Raw genomic sequence first — 20,287 nt, forward strand, 5'->3', positions numbered from 1 at the left:
GATATGGACATCAAGGTTCAGGTGAGCTTTCTAGGCTGGCAAGAATCTCATCACAAGCTGTGTGACTCCACTAGGAGAGAACACCTGGAAGCTTGTGTCTGGTTTTCCTGGACTTTACCCTATGTTCCTTTTCCCTTTACTGATCTTAACTTGCGTCCTGGCCCTATTACACCATAACTATGATTATAGCAAATTTTGTGAATTATTCTAGTGACTCACCAAGCTGACTGATAGTCTTGAGGATCCCTCACCCCACATTCCCTTTCTCTTCCTTTTAATGGAATTATTTAAAGTCCTGCTAAAATTATAAGTCTTGCCATAATGCTTTATAACCTATTAAAAAGGAAAATATGATAGTAGTTTTCATCAAATTTTTTCCTTACTCAACTTTTGCTATTTTTCTCTGAAGTTTATACGCAGAAAAACAACAGCAGAATATACTAGTCTTTTTTTTTAAGTTATAGATGAACACAATACCTTTATTTTATCTGTTATTATCATTTTTTTCTTCATGTGGTATTGAGGTTCAAACCCAGTGCCTCACACATGTTAGGTAAGTGCTCTTCCACTGAGCTACGACCACATCCCCAGAATATATTAGTCTTATACTTTTTTAAAAAAGCCTTAGAAATTGTCTAAAAATGAAATATGTAGATGTTAAGGAAAAGACTTAGGGAATGCACAGGAAAGTAATTAATTGGCATTATATCCTTCAGTTCATTTGACTAAAATGGAAATTCAGTTTGCTGGGTAAGTATATATGGAGAAATGCTCTTATCATTATATATGAATCTATTTTTTAGTCCTTACTTATATATTCAAGCATTCCTCCATTCTTTTTCAGTATTCAAATCTTTAAATGCTCATCAATGACAAAATTTACCTCTTTTTTTTTTCTTGCTGCCTTTCACATACTTATAACACTTTTATACATGTAGGTGGTTTTTTTTTTTTTTTTTTTTTTTTTTTTAATCTCACAGATCATAGTTCTTTAGCTTCAAAATCCCTGGGTACTTTCAAAATGTCTTACTATGAATCATAATCAAATTCAGAATACCACAGATTTGGTTTTTAAAACAATGATACATACATGGAACCAACCCAAAGACATAATAAGCACTGCTTTCTCAGACTTCCCCATCTCGTTACTGGCAACAAATCCTGCCAGGAATTCACGCACAAATTACAGTTCCTCTATTCTCCCTTCCTACCTTTCTTTCCATATCCCAACCATCAGCATATTTTGTTGGCTCTTCTCGCAAATGCATCCATTTTCACCATCACTGTAATAGTTTAAGCCACACCACGTCTTGCTTGCAACAGCCTCCAAACCAGTGCCCCTGCCCTCACTCTTACCTCTGTATGGAGGTTCTCAGCATAACCAGAGTGATCCTATTCCATTATAATTCAGATTATATGCTGCTTTGTTTAAAACCCTCCAAAGGATTCCTGTGTCATAAAGACTAAACACCACAGTCTGGACAAAAGCTCTCTAGGCTCTGCGTGGTCTGGCCATGCCTCTCTGTCTTTTGCCTTCACATTCCCCCCTCCCCCCTCTCTTTCTCTCTCTCACTCACTCTCTCACTCTGTCTCTGCTCTTTCTTTTCCCCACCCACCCCATTCCCAGAGGTTATATTCTAGAAGGAGAATCCAGGAACACCAAAGAAATAAATAAATTATATAGTAGATTAGTAGGTCATAAGTGCTGGGAAGAAAAATAAAACCCAGAAGAGAGTTGGGGAAGAGTAATAGCTGGTCAGACTAAGGATATAATTTAAATAAAATGATCACTGCTGGCCTAAGAAAGTGACAGTTGAGCATATATTTAATGTGGATGAGAGTGCAAGCCATACAGACTTGTGGGGTAAGCATTCTAGGTGGAAGGAACAAATACTAAGGAGGCCACACCTCTTGTCATAAAAATAGCAAGGAGACCACCATGGCTGAACAGGAAGAGAGTGCCTAACACTCACCTTGATGAATGAGCTGTCCGTATTTCATTCTGTCCTCAGCATTATACCCTGACATTAGCCCCATTCTTGCATCTCCTGATGGTCTCTCCATCCAAGAATACTTATTGATGAACACTCAGAAAACACTTATTGAATGAATATTTTTAACTAATGTGTAAACATTTAAATACTCTGAGATAATGGTACATATGGTTATACAGCAATATGAATATAATTACATAAAAATCTTTTTACACCAAGACAAACCCTTTGGAGTTAAAGTATAATACTTAAATCTTCAGGGTTACTCAGGGTAATTATTATAGTTTACTGAGGGCTGAGGCACAGGCTTTCACTAAAAGTCCACTCCAGACTGACAGGTGATTTGCTCAACCAAGTTTCACTATGCCATCAGTAACCTGCCTTGTGCACTTATTATCGCAAGTCACTTTCTGAATGTCCCTTGTTGCTTCCTGACATTCCACTGATAGTTCTCATGAGTCTTCTCAGGGTCTTTTTATTAAATGTCATCTCAAAACATTAACCCCATCTTACATGATTAGACAGCCCATCACTCTTCCTCAAGACCAGTGGGCCTCCCTTTCTGCCGGATGACTATTTTGGGGCTAAAAATTCTATTTTAATTAAAATTTGAAACTTAAAGAAATTCCCTTCATGTTCCTACTTTGAAACATATTTCTAAGGATAATTATTATTATTTAATGGTTTGGTATACAGGTTTTATTGGTGTTAGTATTTGTAAGTTCAAAAAAGACTTTCTGCACTTAAAACTTTTTCAACTGGACAATTCAAATAATGAGGATGCTGTTATTTCTTCTTTACCTACTTTTTTTTTTTGCTATGACATTTACAGTTCTATTATAGGAATACCAGTCTTAAGGAAAAAAAAAATGTTTTAGTAGACTACTACCCTATGTGGAATAAGAGAATAATTTATGAATTTATGAGTTGTATCCATAGGACAAAAAGTCATGCTCCTGAATAACTATCCCGATTCATCTACATCTATCAAATGGCAATAAAAATATCCATATGCCAAAGTGTAAGGAGATTAGGGACAATATGAGCAAGGTTCCCAATGTTAAGACTGGCATATAAAACATAAAAGGAATTCTGATTTTTTTCCTAAAAAATGAAAGAAATAGTCTGAATCAGAGCCTAAAACATAGCCAGATACTTAATGTTTATGTCTGTGTGCATGTACAAGGTCATGAATGTTTAATTTGGTGCATGCTTTCTCACCTTGATGAATAAGCTGTCGGAATTTCATTCTGTCCTCAGCATCATACTCTGAGGTTAGCCCCATTCTTTACATCTCCTTATTGTCTCACTTGTCTATTTCTCCACCCAAACTTTCATATTTATCCTACCCATTAGATTCTATCTCTATCCATGGCTAGATTCCCTCTAACTACTCCTTTGATCAAAGCTGATGAATTCCATTCTGCTCATGCTAAAGAAAACTCCCTTTTGTACTAATTTTTCAAAATTTCCTCTCATGTCTTGTCCCAAATATATGGGTCTGATGATTCCTGAGGTCAGTGAGGTGGGTGGAGGGGGGCAGATACCACCTAGGATCCTTTCTAATTAAAGATTGATGCAGTAGTTGTCTCAGTGACACCTTATTCTCTGTTGGTCTCCACTAGAAGACAAACTCACATTCTCCCAAACCACAAATGAGGCAGGGCCAGCCTCTTCAATCCCTAGGGACATCTTAGTTCTCTGAGTGACCCTCTAGGCGTAACTCAACTGGCACTTTCATGACTTGAAATCACCTTATCACCATTTGTCTATATATTCTTTTTCATCTTCACAAGTTATTTCTATTGCTTTGGGGATATTTCCAACTTCCTCAGTGACTAAAGAAATCATAGTCATATTTGTCTATTTACCTCAATCCTTACCAGAAGCCAGAGAGGTACCAATTTCTGTCTAACCACACAGCTTCACACATATACCTGATTATTCATCTTCAATTGAATCCATAATAAAACCCTTACTATTTTGCCTCTTTACAAAAGCATTCAGTTCTTCCTTTATCACCTGTACATTGGGACAGTGATGTCTCATCCAAATTTAGAGAGAAGACTTAAAATATCCAATACAAGCACAGCATCTCTAAACTTATCTTCATAATTTTATCTCCAACCCCAATTTTTAAAAAGTGAAAGAGAGTGCCATACTGGAAGGAAGATCCTTTTAGGAAATGATGGGGAGCACAGTGATATTCCAAGGCCTCTGTGGCATATCCATCATAGTAGCTATCCAGGGAATGGTGCAGGGCCAGGAAAACAAGAAAGAGAAGAATCAGGACAATAATAAATAAATAGATATGTATTTATTATCAAATAAACCTACAGATTCCTCCTCTTTTCTATAATCCTTTTGGCACACCATGACCGTAGTATTGTAGACTTAAAAGATCTGACATGGAATCTACTATAGGTTAAATTTTGTCTCTCTGAAATTCATATGTTGAAGTTCTAATCCTTAATACTTTGAATGTGACTTTATTTGAAAACAGGATGATTGCAGATGTTGTTGGTTAACATCAGGTCTTACTGGTATAGGGTTGGCCCTAATCCAGCCTGACTGTGTCAGTATAAAAAGAGACAATTTGTAGACAGACCCAAGTACACACAGAATGATATGTGAAGATGAAAGCAGACAAAGGGTGAAGCATCTATCAGCTAAGGATGCTAATGACTGCCAAAAACCACCAGACTCATGGGAAATGGAAAAGAGCTCAATGGTAAGGTGCTTGCTTACCACATGCAAGACCCAGGGTTCGATCTTTCTCTCTCTCTCTCTCTCTCTCTCTCTCCCTCTCTCTCTCTCACACACACAGAAAGAGAGAGAGAGAGAGAGAGAGAGAGAGAGAGAGAAATACAGATATACACACACAATCTGGCAGAAAGACATGAAACACATTTTCCCTTATAGCCTCAGGAGGAACCAGTCTGCCAATGCCTTAATTTTAGACTTCCAGCCTCAAGCATTGTGAAACAATAAATTTCTGTTGTTTAAGCCACACAGTTTGTGGTACTATGTTTTGTTAGTTCTAGTAAATTTAACACAGAGTTCTACTTCTATAATTTTCTTCTTTCTAAAGTAGACACTATAATTCTTATCATAACTACACCAATAGACAATATATATATATATATAGTGTGTATCACATGCCAGGATATATACTAGTATTTCACACAGATTAGCTCATTTAATCCTCTTCTTGGTCCTATAATATATATATGGATAAATATCATCCCCTTTTCAGAGCAGAAAAAACTAAGACATAGAAAAATTAAGTAAGTTACCAAAGGTCACATACAAAGTGAGGAGAAAATATATAAATCCAGGCATTCTGACCAATACTTCCTATGAAACAATCGTTTTTGTAAACCATAATGTTCCTCCAAAATTACTCACCACCATGTCATTTCCCTACCCAAAAGCTGGTTTCCCTCAGCAGAATGAACAATTCCCTCTAAAATTCATTAGCTTCTACAATGTAACTCTGACCTATCTGTCCAGTCTTACAGTAATTTCTTCAATACACCAATGTACTTTTCAGACTCACTTATTGCTTAAGCAAAACTCCCATTTTTCTCCAGAGGTCACCTCTTGCATGGGATTCCATCTCTCTATCAGCTTCATACCCCACCTGGTACTTTTCTCATTCAAAGAATACACCTTTCTTTAACGAAGCCTTCCCTGCAAATCCATGAATAATCATCTCCCCTGGAAGCCCATTTATGTATTGCTCAATATTCTTTTGAGAATTCAGAGACAGTCCAGTGATGAAAATGCTTATGTCATCTTACAAGATGAAAAATAAAATATTTATGCAAACCACTAAAATAAAAGGAAGTCATTTTGTATGAGAATGACCAAGTGCTACAGAAATTTGTAGAAGAGTAAATACTTCTAGCTGGGTTGAATGAGGAAGGTGTACTAAGAAGTTAGCATCTAATTGGGTCTAAAAAATAAGGTCAGTAAAAATGTGTAAAACATAAACTATCTCTACTATACATTACTACTAGTTATATGCATACTGAGTTATTGGAAGGTATATGGTTATCTTCATTTTTTGCATTTATTAGTTCAGTCCTTTCTGGCTCCAAAAGGGATTTGAGGTAGATGTCACCTCCTCAGGGATAAAGTCAAAGTCTTAGACATCTTTGTCTAAGTCATCAAGTGTCAAGCACCATTGATTACATACAATACAGTCCTTCAAAACACATGTGGGAAACAACCATATATTAAGAAGGGATGAAAAAAAAGGAAAGAGAATGTCATAAAAAGAATGAGTAAGTTTTCAAAATTTTTCCAAGAAGTCTCCCTGGATCTGACAGCCAATTCGTTTCTGTTCCTCCTCTTCCTGTGCCTTCTCTCCATTGCTTCTCTGCTTGCAATGCTTTCTCCCTATCATTTTTTTTTTTTGCATAAAATCCTTTGAGGCCCAATTCACCCCCCTCCATAGTTGAGTCGTCTGCCCTTGTAAGCCTCTCAGATCTCTTCCTTCCTGCAATATCACTGCATGCTTTTGTCTCCATTCAGCAGTTAATTGTTCTCATAAAGTTTCATACTCAGTTATTCTTTTCCAACAAGATTTTATAGCTCAAGGTTGAAAATCATGACATATTTATTTTGTATACCTCCTCAGTTCCTGCCACCCAGACTTCCCCTCAAACAAAAAAGTACCTAGCAAATACTTGTTGAATGACTAAATCCTTTCAGTATTCCTATCGTTGAAGTATATAATGTTCTTTCATCTGACTCTCCAAGTTCAAAAGTACATTGGAAAAAGTTATACATCAAAGCATTCATTCACTTGGAGAAACGGATTTATCTTTTTAAAACTTGCAATCTCTGAGCCAAAAGTCAGTGGCTTCAACAATAAGAAAAAAAATATAAGCACACACAAAAAAGGTCTGTAATATAACCACCCTAACACTGCTAGCTCACAACTCAACTTCACAGGGTTTATCATTTGGGGGCAATTTAGTAGTATAAATACTGCCATACATACCTTGCCCAAGAAAGAGATAATGGAAGTGGCCCAATAATATCAAATTTGCAAGATGAAATTTAGCAAGTTGAGGTGAAACTGTACTTTTAAAGTTCCCATAGCAAATAACTATCATTTGTTAATTTTTATAAAGAATAATTCTATGTAAGTCACATTAAGTCAAAAAAAATTTAATGATAAAAATCTTAGGACACTAACATAGCACCTAGATAATAGGATGTCCTCAATAACACTAGCTTCCTTAGGGTAGAAAAAGATGGATTTTAATGTTTCACACTAATGCTTAAGAAAGATAAACTGCAATGATATATAAAAGCAAAAGATCAATTCTTATTTGTTCTCTGTTCCTCCTGAATTTTCATTGGAATCAACAGGCTATAACTGTGGAAGTCTTCAGGTAAAGGTAGAAGAGGAAGAGAAGAAAAAATAATCTAGAAAGTAAAGTGGCCAATTAAAAGATACTTTACCCTAAGAGAACTTTGCAAGTTTTCAGAGCTTCTGAGAATTAGCTTCTTTTGAGAAGGGTAAATGTGGAAAGTACGTCAAGTTGCTTTAGAGGCTGGGGATGTACCTCACAGGTAGGGTACTTGTCTAGCATGTGTAAGGTCCTGGGTTCAATCCCCAGGACTGCAAAAACATAAAAAATAGAACAATATATTTTTTTTTGTTTAAAATAGCTTTAAAATTACTATCTAAGTAAGTTAAAACACTTCATGCCAACTGCCTAAGACACTGACTTTGCTAAGCTCCGTTTTTGGTATCCACCAAGCCCCCAGACTCAGTATGACCTGAGTATGAATTTTCAACACTCTCTGCCGCACCAAAATGAACCTGCTTTCAATATAATTGCATCTTAAGTACAATACTGCCTGATTTTAATATTGAGAAGAAAACAAAAACAAACAAACAGAACCACTCCCTAAAGCATGGGATCAATTCTCTTCGAGATTCTATCTTGTAAACACAATGAAACAAAGTTTACATTCTGTTTTTTTTTTTTTTTTTTTTTAAATATCATTACTGGTTTTAGCCATAACACTGTTATAAGAAGCTTGGTGAGAGAAGTTTCCCAGATTTTTTCTGACATGGACAACCACCAAGTTTTGACCACATGACTAATGAAGACCCCTGTTCCTGTGACCATTCATGGAAATTCCTCTCCTATGAAACCAGTCTGGGTCTACCACAGAAATGGAGCAGAGAAAGGTAAAAGACAAATGAAAGTCCAAACAGAACACCATAGTTTTGTGCCAACATTGTTTTTTAAAGATTTTTCTAGAATAAGAGAGAAATGGGGATGGGGATCTAAAGTACAGTATGGGTAGTAATTAATTTGTGGTAGTCATTACACAATGTACATGCATATCAAACTGATCTGTCAATTAAATATGTCCTCTTTTGTACAAATATGTAGGGGGAAAAGGTGTCTTTAAGGGAGAAAACAAATTTAGCATTTGTTTGAGTTTTGTAATGTTTATGAAATGAAGGCTGAAGGAATCTTAAATGATTGATAAGTTAGTAAATACTTTGTTCTAATAAAAATGATAAGTAGAAACTGAAAAGGCAACTTTAATTTAAAACAGAAAAACTGACAATGCCTTCTACATTCACATAATTAAATCATTTTTAATTTTTAACATTTTCAAGTTTAGATGAATTGAAGTCAAGTCCCAGAAGACAAAGTCTAACATTTCAAGACAACCTCATTTAAACTCTTCCGGAGAACTCAAAGGCCTCCTTCAGAAATCCATCTTCAAGGATAAAAACATTCAGAAAAACTTCCTTGTATTTAGTATAAATCCCTCTCGATGCTTACTATAAGTCAATTTCCCCCTTCTTTTTCTTCAGGGAAGATAGAAAACAGCTGTTCAACATTCTCTTTCATTCTACTTTTTCCTTCCTGCCAGGACAATCCCCCCTTGAGAGAAGTGAAAACACTGCAGGTGTTTCAAAAATCCAGCTGGTCTTTATCTGCCTGTCCATGGGGCTGGAGAACCTAGTCCCATTCATACCTCCCAGAGTTATGTCATTAAACTGCAAAGGCCATAAGAAAAGGTTTTCCCCAGAATCTGTGGAATTCTGGAAATCCAATGCTTATAGGCTGTTTAAAATAGCTTTAAAACTACTGGCTACAAAAGTAAGCTGTGCTTTCTTGCAGCCCAGCATCTTGGTCTTTACCACCACTCTGCTCTGTGTTGGGTGTTCAGTGTACATTGGCATGAAATATTTTTAAACTACTTAGTGATTTTTATTATGCAGTTCTTGAATTTCTTGTCTTTGATGCAATTTTCTGGCTGTAACTTTAGAGATGCAGTAATCCTTTCGATACTCTCATTGAAAAGAGTACTCTGTAAATAGTCAATTTCTAGTCACCTATTCCTCAAATGAGTAATCAATACTGGATTAATGACATAATCTGTAGATTATTACATTTTGCACGAAAATTTGTACAACAAACACTGTTACCTCCTACTTCAGGAATTGCTAACAAATATCCTCATTTTCCCTTGCAATAGCCATTTGACAGCAACAGTAAAGCCAGTATACTGTGTGCATATTCCATCAATAAAAATATTATAGGCCCACAAGCCTGCTGAGCCCATTTCCTTTATAAATTTCCTTTTAAGAGTTATGAAATGCTGATTCAACTTGGTTGTGGTATAATTTCTGCATGCATTAAATGCCTGTTGCTTAGGAGCTGTTTGTTGTACATGAAAAAATATGCAAACGCCAGATTTAATCAAAAACATAATTTATAACTCTATGGTATATAAGTAGATATAGAGAGATATGCAATAAGTATTTCAAATGGAAAGATGTAAAGACAACTTTTTAATTTGAATGTGGATCTATTAAATTACTACTAAAAGAGTAAGAATGCTAGCTTAAAATACTAGTATTTTAATATAATTACCCTACTTACTATCTTTCACACTAATTGGGGAGAAGAGAGGTACTATTAATTCTACATATATCCCCAAAAAAGTTTTTTGTTTTTCTGGGGTTTTCTTAACATACAGACACATTCATGTAGTGGCAAACTCTTTCTGACCCTGTCTAGAACAAAACAGATAAGATACAAACAACCCATAATTAATATGTCATGTATGTGTAATTAAAATCTAATTGCATAAATGTCTTTTGTTAACGTTTTTTATAACATGACTAATGGTTGTAGCTATTCCCAAATGTAGATACCAAGGAAAATCATGCTTATTATCAATATTGTCTGTAGATTCTATGTATTACCGAAGAGGCAAGTTCTGTTCTTTCATAATTTCTAACATTTGATGACAACATTCACCAAGATCACATTTATAGAATATTCTAAGAAAGATAAAATGAATAGAAGGAAGTTCAGTGATTATTATAATACACAATAAAATTCACAGTGTATTCTGATTTAAGAACTGAACAAACTATTCCTTTCAGGAAATAAACAGCCTCAACAATCTTTTCTTTCTAAATTAAAATCATTCCCTTCCTCTTCTGAAATCTCTAACAGGCTTTCTGAACGCTGCTCCTCCAGCAGGTTTATACTCTTCTGGGCATGTGAAAGAGGATCTGGAATCCACTCCCTCAACAGGCTGCAGCTTGCCTACATATGGCAACACTATTGGTAAAGCAAGGACAGTAAAAGACAGAAGCCAGCTAATGAGAATGGAGAGATGAGCCCAGGACTCTGCAGGAATTTAGAAGAGGCCTCAACAAGGAATCCTCACAAGACACAAGAAGAGATACAGAAGAGTGGAAGAGCAGGGGGCTGCAGAAAGGCAGTCTGTAAACAGTCAGTTACAGAAGCCTGGAAAGCACATAAACATTCTAGGGGAATGACAGTTCATGAGCAGCAGTGAGTAATAAAAGGGATAATAAAGTAGATGTATAGGAAAATGAAATCTAAGAGTCTTTAATAATCTGAATTTGGAGTCACAACAGAGAAAAGTAGCATTAAATGTGCAATTTATGTTAATTTCATGTTTAAATTGCGCTACTAATTACTTGTAAAATGATAGACAAGACTTACCTTCAGTATTTCTATTTCCACACCACCAAAATGAAGATAAGACACCTGTTCTACATCACCCTTCATTTCCGTTAGGCTAAAATATAGCATTATTAGCATTCTTTGATGAGGGGGGAGGAATGCCGAGTCAATTTAAAATGCAATTAAGTATTTGTGTACATAAGTATTTTGTATCATCTATCAGGGACTTTTCCTTTCCTTCAATTGTCTAAATGCACATGGGTTTAAAAGTGTGAGTTTATTAATACTAATAACCCCTCTTTATTCTATTCACAATACTTTCTATTTCTCTTCTACTTTAATTATTTTTTAAATGCTTCACCATGAGCTACCCAAGCCACTCCTCTATAAATAACTAGAATTGTAAAACAACTAAAGTTAGAAGACCAGAATTTGGGATCACATTTAAAATCATGACACTGATTGAGAATTGTGTAATTTCTTTCATGCAACACACAATGATCCAAGGAAAGTAGGAATAAAAAAGTAGCCTATCACAAATAACATTAAGAAATGTATAAAGCAACATTTTGTTAATTGCAGAATGCATTTTCATCTATGATCACAAAATACTTTCTCAGTGATTAAAACAAGATTTTAAAAAATATATTTATTTTTATTTACTTATATGTGGTGCTGAGGATCGAACTCAGGGCTGCACACATGCTAAGCAAGCGCTCTACCGCTGAGCCACAACCCCAGCCCAAAACGAGATTTTGTAAATGAAGCACTGGGAAACATCTGTGAAGTTAAGAACTTCATCTCAGCATGTCCACCAGGTTCTCCCAGAGCAGTACTACCAGATATTGGACTGGACATACTATCTCACTAAAATGCACAGTTCTAGCTTACTGTTGAACTACTTTCATCAAATACTGAAGTAAATGCACACACAAAGATTAGTCACTAAGGTGGTTCTGACCTTACCTGACAAATCTAGCTGATTTTTCTTAGCAAGTGTTTTCCCTCCACTAGGCCTCAACCTCAAAGGAAGGAACTTAAAACAGTGTCTACCCAGAAGGATGGGGGGGGGGATCTACCCCATCATGCAAAAGCCCATATTGTATTTTGCTGCAAATTTCCCTCTTTGTCTAGTTCTTTTTTTCCCCCAAGGGTCCCCTTTTTCCTGGGTGACTGTACTATCATTTTTAAATCTGAATGTTAGAATGTGATTTGTAGGCCACTGTTACTATTTAACTAAAACTTAATGAAACTGATACTGACATCATATACCTGTCAATGAAAAATAACTGAAATTCTGAGGGGCTGCTCATATGTTTTTCTTTCTTTCTACATTTGCAGTTCCAAGAAGGCTAGAGCTGTTTCTCATGTACCTCTGTATGTCCCTTTATTTAACAGCCCTCTCTTGCATTTTCCCTAAACCCACACAGGGGGTCACAAGGTGAGGGAGACATCAAATTCAATTTTCTGTTTTTTAAAAACAGATCTCACCTACATACTCCACCAAAGGTCTTATGTCTGTATAGCAACCTTTAAGGAAAAAAGAAACATGTCACTCTCATAAATAATCCTATATTTCTTCCATGCACATTTCATTTTTGTAACCCCATTTAGTAGCACAATCTGAATAGTCTATAAAATATTTAACCTCAATATTTCATTTCATAGAGATTGTCCATTTATTGAGAAATCAAAAAGGGAATTCTTGAAAGGTTAAATTCTATAATGCAAAACAATGAAAATATTTATAAGTGAGAATCTATATTTATTTCAAATTTAATGTAATATAAACTAAAGCTTGAGGAGGGGGAAAAGTTTTAAAAGAACTTTATTTCGCAAAGGTCCCTAGAAAATTAACGTGTCATATTTCCTGACTTAAAGAATTCCAGGTAAATGAGGTTCACCTCATACTTCTGGGAGCAGTGGACTGAGTTTTAATCTTAATGCCAGCCGGCCTAACAGGAGGTTGCTGGCTTAAATGAAAGATGAAAACGAAAAAGTTCTCAGATCACAAACAGCTCAGATTCCAGGGCGACAGATGCTGAGCCCATGTGGCATCGCTTACAACGCTTCCCAGTCAGTGAGTCAACCCCCTGCCTGGGGCCGCCTCGGCGGTGAGGTTTACCAACAGTTTCTCCGATTGTCCGTGGAGCCAAGGAGCGCTGGAATCCAGCATCTGGGAGAGGCTCGCGACGTGCTCCTTCGGCTTCCTCAGCCACAAAGTCGATCTGCCAGCGCCGGGAAAGGTACACAGGATCACCACCACCCCGGGCTGGCGCTCATACGGAGGGAAAGGAGTGCACGAATCTGTGCCACCCAACCCGGCAGAAAGAAGCCGAAGCCCCCTGGGCCGTCCGGGAAATCGCAGCTGGGCCAGGCAGCCCGGATGCGCCAAAAGCGATCCCCGGTTCCTACGGGGGGCCGAGCTTGGTGCTGGCTATTCAAGGAGTAGAAGGGACTAATAGCTGCCTTTGAGGGAAGCCCACGCCTCGGGTTTCACGCCTCGGGCGCCCTTGGGGAATCCAGCTCAGCCGGGCCCGGGCGCGCAGCCTGCTGCGCGCGGCGCCCAGCAGGGACGTGGCTCTGAGCTTCCCGGAGGCTCCCGGCCAGCCCCGCAGGCGACCCGCCCGAGACTCTGGAAAAAAGTTGTGCGGCTCGGGACCCACAGCAGCACCCGCCACGCGCCCCGGCCGCCCCGCGGGCGCGCCTCTGCTTACCGCTCCCAGCCAAGGCTCGGTCCTCTCCCGCGTCGCCCCCTCAGCCTCGACCTCCTTCCCGCCCCAGTTACTCCAGGGCGCCCGGGCCCCCGGCCCGCCAGGAGCCGAACCCTCAACGCGACCGCCGCGCCATGGGTGCCGGTGGGGCGCCGCGCCCCGGGATGCGCCGCTGCAGCCTCGGGAGGCGCTACTGCGAGCCGGGCCAGAGCGGGTGGGTGGGGTGTGGGCGAAAAAGGGGCGGAGGGCGGTACGCGGCGGGCGCTGCGGCTGGGCTGGAGGGAGGAGGAAACCGCAACGTCAGCAGAGCCTGGGGAGGCGAGGATGGGGAAGGGGAAACTAGGACCCCTCCCCTGGCCGAACCCCGACCTCCGGCCCTCCCTGCGCTCTTCTCCTCTTCTCCCGGGTTCGCCGCCTGGAGCTGCGCTTGGCCTTCCCCACCACCGGCCGGACTCCAGGCACCCCTGCCCTGCCAGGCCTCTTTGGCTCTAACTTGCTCTGTATAGTTTCTTAGAACGCAAATACTTCAGGTTCCACTCTGGGATCGCACCCAAAGGAAAGATAACTTTTGGAGGCCAGAGAGGAAGAGCTGATGCTTCCCTGCAGCCCCCAGAGAGCAAACCTACTGCTTTCTGCGGCTTCCAAAATAGTGACTTTTCCTTTTCTCCCGTACTCGGTTTTACTCCCAAAGAGAAGGAAATCACCTAATCAGAAGCAGTTCTCGCTTTGACTGTACCACAAAATACACTAAATCCGGAAGCACTAAGCCCTGCATACTGAACAGATTTTAATCATAAAAGATAAAGGGTTGGAAGCAGAGCATTTGATGTTTGCAACTCACAAGAGGAAAATTCATTATCTTATATCATGGGTGTGTGTGTGTGTAAAAGGGGGGTGGGGAGATCCCTCATCTACCCAAGTTTTTCAGGTGGATCATTTGCCACCTTAGTAGTTACAACCTTTTGGAGAAAAGTTTCCTCATGTTTTGTTAAAAGTAGACAAACACAACCTAGTTCAACCAGGCCCCAGGGAGTTGTTAGAACTGACCAGGGACATCACCTAGGGTCAATTCCCCCACCCCACCCCCGCAGTGAGCAGTAATTAGCCTACCAAAGCTCAACTGTACAGAGATGATAGATGTGTGGGCTATTTACCCAATTCATTACAATGGAAGGTGTTTTACTGGGGAAAGTGTTTTTCTCACTGTTTGCTTTCAAGAACTTTGTTTTGAGTTCTGAAAGGCCCCCTCCTTCCATTCCCTTTGGCCTCAGAGGTTCCAAAAACCTAAAGGAGCTTCTATCCAGCTACATTTTTAGAAAAATAGGGCATGTCTACTTTTATACTTCTCTTCTTTTCAGAAATTGCGTTTAAAAGATTCCTCACAAGCAGTTCTGGAGGGAATGGTCTTTTTAAAGTTGTTAAATGTTCCCGCAGGTAAATCACTGATTTGCACACATTTTCTTATGTGTTAGAGATGGACTGTGGAGGAGAGAAAGGGCTCTAGAACTTAGAATTTGTCTTAATATGATTCAAATCCTTACTTTGCAATTTACAGTGAACTGTGGAAAGCTAAGATAATTCAGTCTTAGTTTCCTAATCTGTAGTATATTTAGAGAGATAATACCTCCACTGAATAGTTACAGAGGGGATGCATTAAAAATGGCTAATTATTGAGAGTTTGCTACATGCCGTCCACAATGCTAAGATATTTATATCTACTAATTATTAGGATAAATTGTGTAAATGCCTAGTAGTATGTAGTCCATTTGTTAATTTCCACTTATCTTTTCAAATTTGGAAGAGATCTTAGAGAAAACATCTGGTTTAATTTATTTAGCTTCCCAACAAATAGTATTTTTGTTTGTTTGAGTCAGGTTCTTGCTATTTTCCCCAGGCTGGGCTCAAACTTGAAACCCTCCAGTCTCAGTCTCCTGAGTAGCTGAGATTACAGGCAGGTAGTAAGTACAACACTCACTCCAAAAAGTAACCTTCTAGTCAGTTATTCTCCAACCTAATACCTCAGAATCATCAGCTATTATAAATTCTTTTTATTAGACCAATAAATCAGGATTTCTAGGGAAGGGTCTAAGCATCAGCAGGGTCAACATTTTAAAATCTCTTTCCACTTGATTATAACTCACAATCAGTATTGAGAATTCTCAAAAGGAGGCAGTACCTACTGTCATTTACCATTGCTTGACTTGGAAATATGCCTCTGGATGACATCCACTTTTGCAAAGAGCCCTCATTACAGTACAACTCCATAAATCTGTAATTGTGCCTTCTGAATCTACAGGGTGCATGTAGCCTTGGTTCTAAAGGAGAATGCTTCAGTTTACTTAGGTACATACCCACTTCCATCAACGTTTCTTTATCCGTTGGACTTTGCCAAGATCCCTCTCAAAACCTGATCTCAAGAACTGAATTAAAGCTTTCATCCAAATGGAAGAGTAAGAATGATGTTAAATGCTTTGTTCTAATTACTAAATTTTTCTTCTAATTATATTACCCCCATTGATTCTTATATTACAATCTACTAAAACCCTAAAGTGGTAAACTGTTTTTCAGAATCGCTGCTACGTCTCTCCAACCAATAGACATTGCAGTTTGTGTTCAACACTTACATGTGCTTCTAGTGAATTTTATTGTGTTAAATTTGACCTCTTTAGCTTGTTGATATGTTGGGTACTATGGGCATAATTGAGAAAGTCTATCTCCCAATTTTACATGCTCTGCAAGTCCAGTCTGTATTCATTTAAGTTCTTGTGTTCAGGTACTTTCCACTGCCAACTGACACAGATTTCTCATGCTGTTGCATATTCTTATCAAATGAGGACCCATGTTTCGTAGGCATATTTTCTTCCCTGTCCCTGGACAGCAGCCTAGTGTGCATAGGTGCATGGCACCTTTACAAGAATTAGAAAAGGGTACCCTCACCCTCACCCCAATTGAAAGATGAGAAAAAGTGAGCCCTTTCTCCCAGATGCAGCTGCAATCAAATAGCAGATGCACTTTGTTAGATGTCTTTGTTCTATTGGTATAGCAATACTGTCAAAAAGGAAATGACTACTAATTAGTGAATTCTTGTTAACTTCTACTTAATTATTCCTTTCTTTTTTCTAAATGCCTATTACATTAATAATAGGTTTATTAATTTTATTCATTGTAAAAAGTCTCTTTTCTTGGTTTCAGGATAAGAAGTCTCTTATCTTGGTTTCAGCCCTTTTTCTTGAAAATTTGTACATCTGTGCATCTCCAATTTTTTAGTGTTCATCTCTTTCTGTGGATTCTAGTTGCAAGTCCTTATTGGTAAACTCTCCTTGCTGACACGTAAAATTTCTGGGTAAGAAGAGTTAAGCTTTAGAGACCTAGGATATATTCTTACAACTTCTTCTTCTCTCTTAGTTTCCAGTTTATTCTTAGGAAGTTTATTTTACCTTTTTAATTCAATGTTGTTGTTGTTTATGGTAGAAAAGAAAAAAAGGGAATTCTTTCTATTTTTGAGGTCATTTATATAGAGCAGAGGCATCCCTTTTATGTTCCTGATGGACCAAATTTTATGTATTTATTTATTTATTTATTTATTTATTTTTGCCAAGTGCAGTGGCTCAGGCCTATAATTCCAGCAGCCCAGGAGGCTGAAGCAAGAAGACTGTGAGTTCAAAGCTACCCGCAGCAGTTTAGCAAGACCATAAGCAACTCAGAGAGACCCTGTATCAAAATTAAAAAATAAAAAGGGCTGGGGATGTGGTTCAGTGGTTAAGCACCCCTGAGTTCAATTCCTGGAAAAAAAAAAAATATATATATATATATATATATATGTGTGTGTGTGTGTGTGTGTGTGTATATATATATATATATATAGTTGTCATTGGTGTATTCCTGGTTCTAGCTAACAGACACCAATGTTATAAGGCTGTTACAGTTAGATGGTTTCTGTTCTCTTATTGAGTTTAATTCACTCAATTAAACTAAAATCTACCCCATGTAGGTTTTAACCAGTCATGGCCCAGGACTGTATAACTGCTTCAGTTCTTAAAACATATTTTTCTCCTCAGGTAAAATTTACTCTCTTTGTGAAACTGCCTTACCCTCCACCTATACATTTTCTCATTCTTGGGTTATTGAAGAGGGATGATTATTTGGCTTGTTCAAGCCATTTTGCCCTCTGGTTGTACTTATTCAGTGACAATCTCCTTGAGCTTCCTCTTCCATTTCTGAGCATTCAGTCCCAGCCAGACATCCATTGAAACTTCTCCAGACTTCCCCACTCAGGTCTTCTTTCCTGGCTTTTCTAGCCCTGGCCTGTTCTTCTTCACTACTGAACCTGTTCTGCTGCTACAGCTCAATCCCAAATGACTCAAGCTCCTTAACCATAGTTTTCATCATTAAAACGAAATGAAACACTTACCTACATTGCTAATCATAACTGAGCTCCACCTCCACCCTGAGCCACAAGTTTACATACACTTCTTCAGGTACATATTTCCTGGCCTCACAACCTTCTGACGGATGATTGAGTACAGCAAGCACATCCACATGTGTCTTATTTTATTCTCACAGATACTGATATGGGTATTATATCATCTGACAGATGAGGGAACAGACTCAGAAAGTTGAAGTGAATTTCACAAAACAAATAGCTCAGACCATAAATGATTAAGTTTGCTAAATCAAGTCCATCCCCTTTCCACTAAATCACCTCATATATATTTGCAAAAGTATAAAGACCTACTGAAGTTTTGAATTTACTAAGTATTTTTCTAGGTAAACTGAATACATAAGGCCAGAGTAAATCTTTTCATCAGTAACTTAAGCACATGTGATTCCAAAAGCGACTTAATTGCCAGAGACTAAACTTGTCTTTCAGGATGCCAGTTCTCCTATCCCAAGAGAGCTTTAATTTAGAGTTTTGTTTGTTTTCCTTTTATCTTCTTTACTAACCTGTAAGTTTCCTCATGCTAGAAATGTCTTCATTTCTAAATTTCTTCCTCCTATTTAGTAGCACAGCACATATTTATTAAATTAGAATGCAGTTTCAGACTGCAGCTGTGTCCCAGTCTAGATACAATCATGGAGAACTTACTGTGTCCATCAACCAAGAGGCTGGATTTTGAGGTTGAACAAAACTGGGCTCAAATTTAGAATCTGCCATGTCACTTAGTGTATGGCTTGAGACAGGCAATCATTTAACATATTTTAGTTCTACTTTCCTCATGAGTAGAAGTCTAATATTTGTACTTATCTCATTCGCTATAAAGAGTAAATAAAACATTGCACATGTGCCTGTCTGGCAAGGAATGAGAAGTCAATAAATGTTGTTTATTATCACAGTTTATTAATCAGTCTTTATGGACTGGAATGTGCCTGGTTTTGTTTGTTTCTTGGGCGTTTTTGTTTGATGGATTGATTCTTTCATGATAAATACCTGGCTGTTTTAGACAACTTTTTTGCCACCACAACTAGAAGACCCAACCAGCACAACTGCAGAGGAGGAAAAGTTCATTTGAAGGCTCACAGTTTCAGATCCCAATTCTTCAGGGCTGCAGGTGAGGCTGAACATCATGGCGGAATAGCAAAGGGAAGTAGCTCCCATCATGATCAGGAAGCAAAGAGAGAGAGTCTCCACTTATCAGATACAAATATATACCCCAAAGCCATGCCCTAATTCCCACCTCCTCCAGCCACACCCTACCACTTCAATTACCACTCAGCAAGCCCCTATCAGGGGATTAATTCATTGATTGGGTTAAGACTCTTACAACCCAATCATTTCTCCTCTAAATCTTCTTGTACTGTCTCACATGTGAGCTTTTGGGGGACACCTCAAATCCACACTATAATACTGAACTTCACATCATAATATTTTATTTCATCAGAACCAATTAAGGTGAATTACACACTATCCTCTAACTCTGCCAAAAGTAGTTGAGATTACACCAGTTTTATACCAGCTGGTAAACCAAGCCTTATAGGATTTTGTATTGTAAGATTCAAAAGAAGATAAGAACTGGCCCTTGCACTATTCTGTAATACTAAATCTAACCCCTGGCTGTACAATAGTATCACCTGCGAATACCTAGCACAGCTGGTCTTACCCTCAGAAATTCTGACTTAAATCCTAGGATGCAGCTTAAGCATCCTGCTTTTAAAGGTACCAGATGGTTCTTTTGAATGTGCAGTCAGAGATAGAACCAATGTTACACATAACAGTGGTCCCCAAGCCTTACTGCACATAAAACTTCAGAGAATATTTAAAACTTCTGATGCCCAAACTGTAGACTGTACTAATAAAATAATAATTCCCAAAGATTTAAAATTCTTGTTATTCTAACATTCAGAAAATTTGGGAACTTGTGTTCTATAGGACTGTTGCTAAATATGCATTCAAACTAAAGAAGTGTTGATTAAAAAATTCTTATTTGCTCATTTGTTCTGATGTAATAATTGTATAAAATGTTATGAAGATTGATTTTATTCACTAATGTATTTCTTTCTAAATAATTTTTATTGGCTATGCAATTTAGGAAAAATAATTTGATTTCAATTTTGGCTGATATAATGAAGTTGATTTCACATTGCA

At 38.1% G+C, this 20,287-nt stretch overlaps 1 protein-coding gene across 2 annotated transcripts in view; it reads right to left on the minus strand.

Moving 5' to 3' along the window:
• Window positions 1-14,394, minus strand: part of Dse (dermatan sulfate epimerase) — a 60,070-nt gene extending 45,676 nt beyond the window's left edge. The window contains exon 1 of one of the 2 annotated variants that reach the window (XM_076859820.2): window positions 14,331-14,394. The gene's annotated coding sequence lies outside the window, so the exon portion shown is untranslated. Of the gene's footprint in view, window positions 1-13,707; window positions 13,883-14,330 lie in introns of those variants that run through there. The other variant, XM_076859819.2, reaches the window with a different exon arrangement.
• Between the last annotated feature and the right edge of the window lie 5,893 nt (window positions 14,395-20,287).

The sequence above is a fragment of the Callospermophilus lateralis genome, chromosome 6, assembly GCF_048772815.1.
Source record: "Callospermophilus lateralis isolate mCalLat2 chromosome 6, mCalLat2.hap1, whole genome shotgun sequence".
Classification (NCBI taxonomy): Eukaryota; Metazoa; Chordata; class Mammalia; order Rodentia; family Sciuridae; genus Callospermophilus; species Callospermophilus lateralis.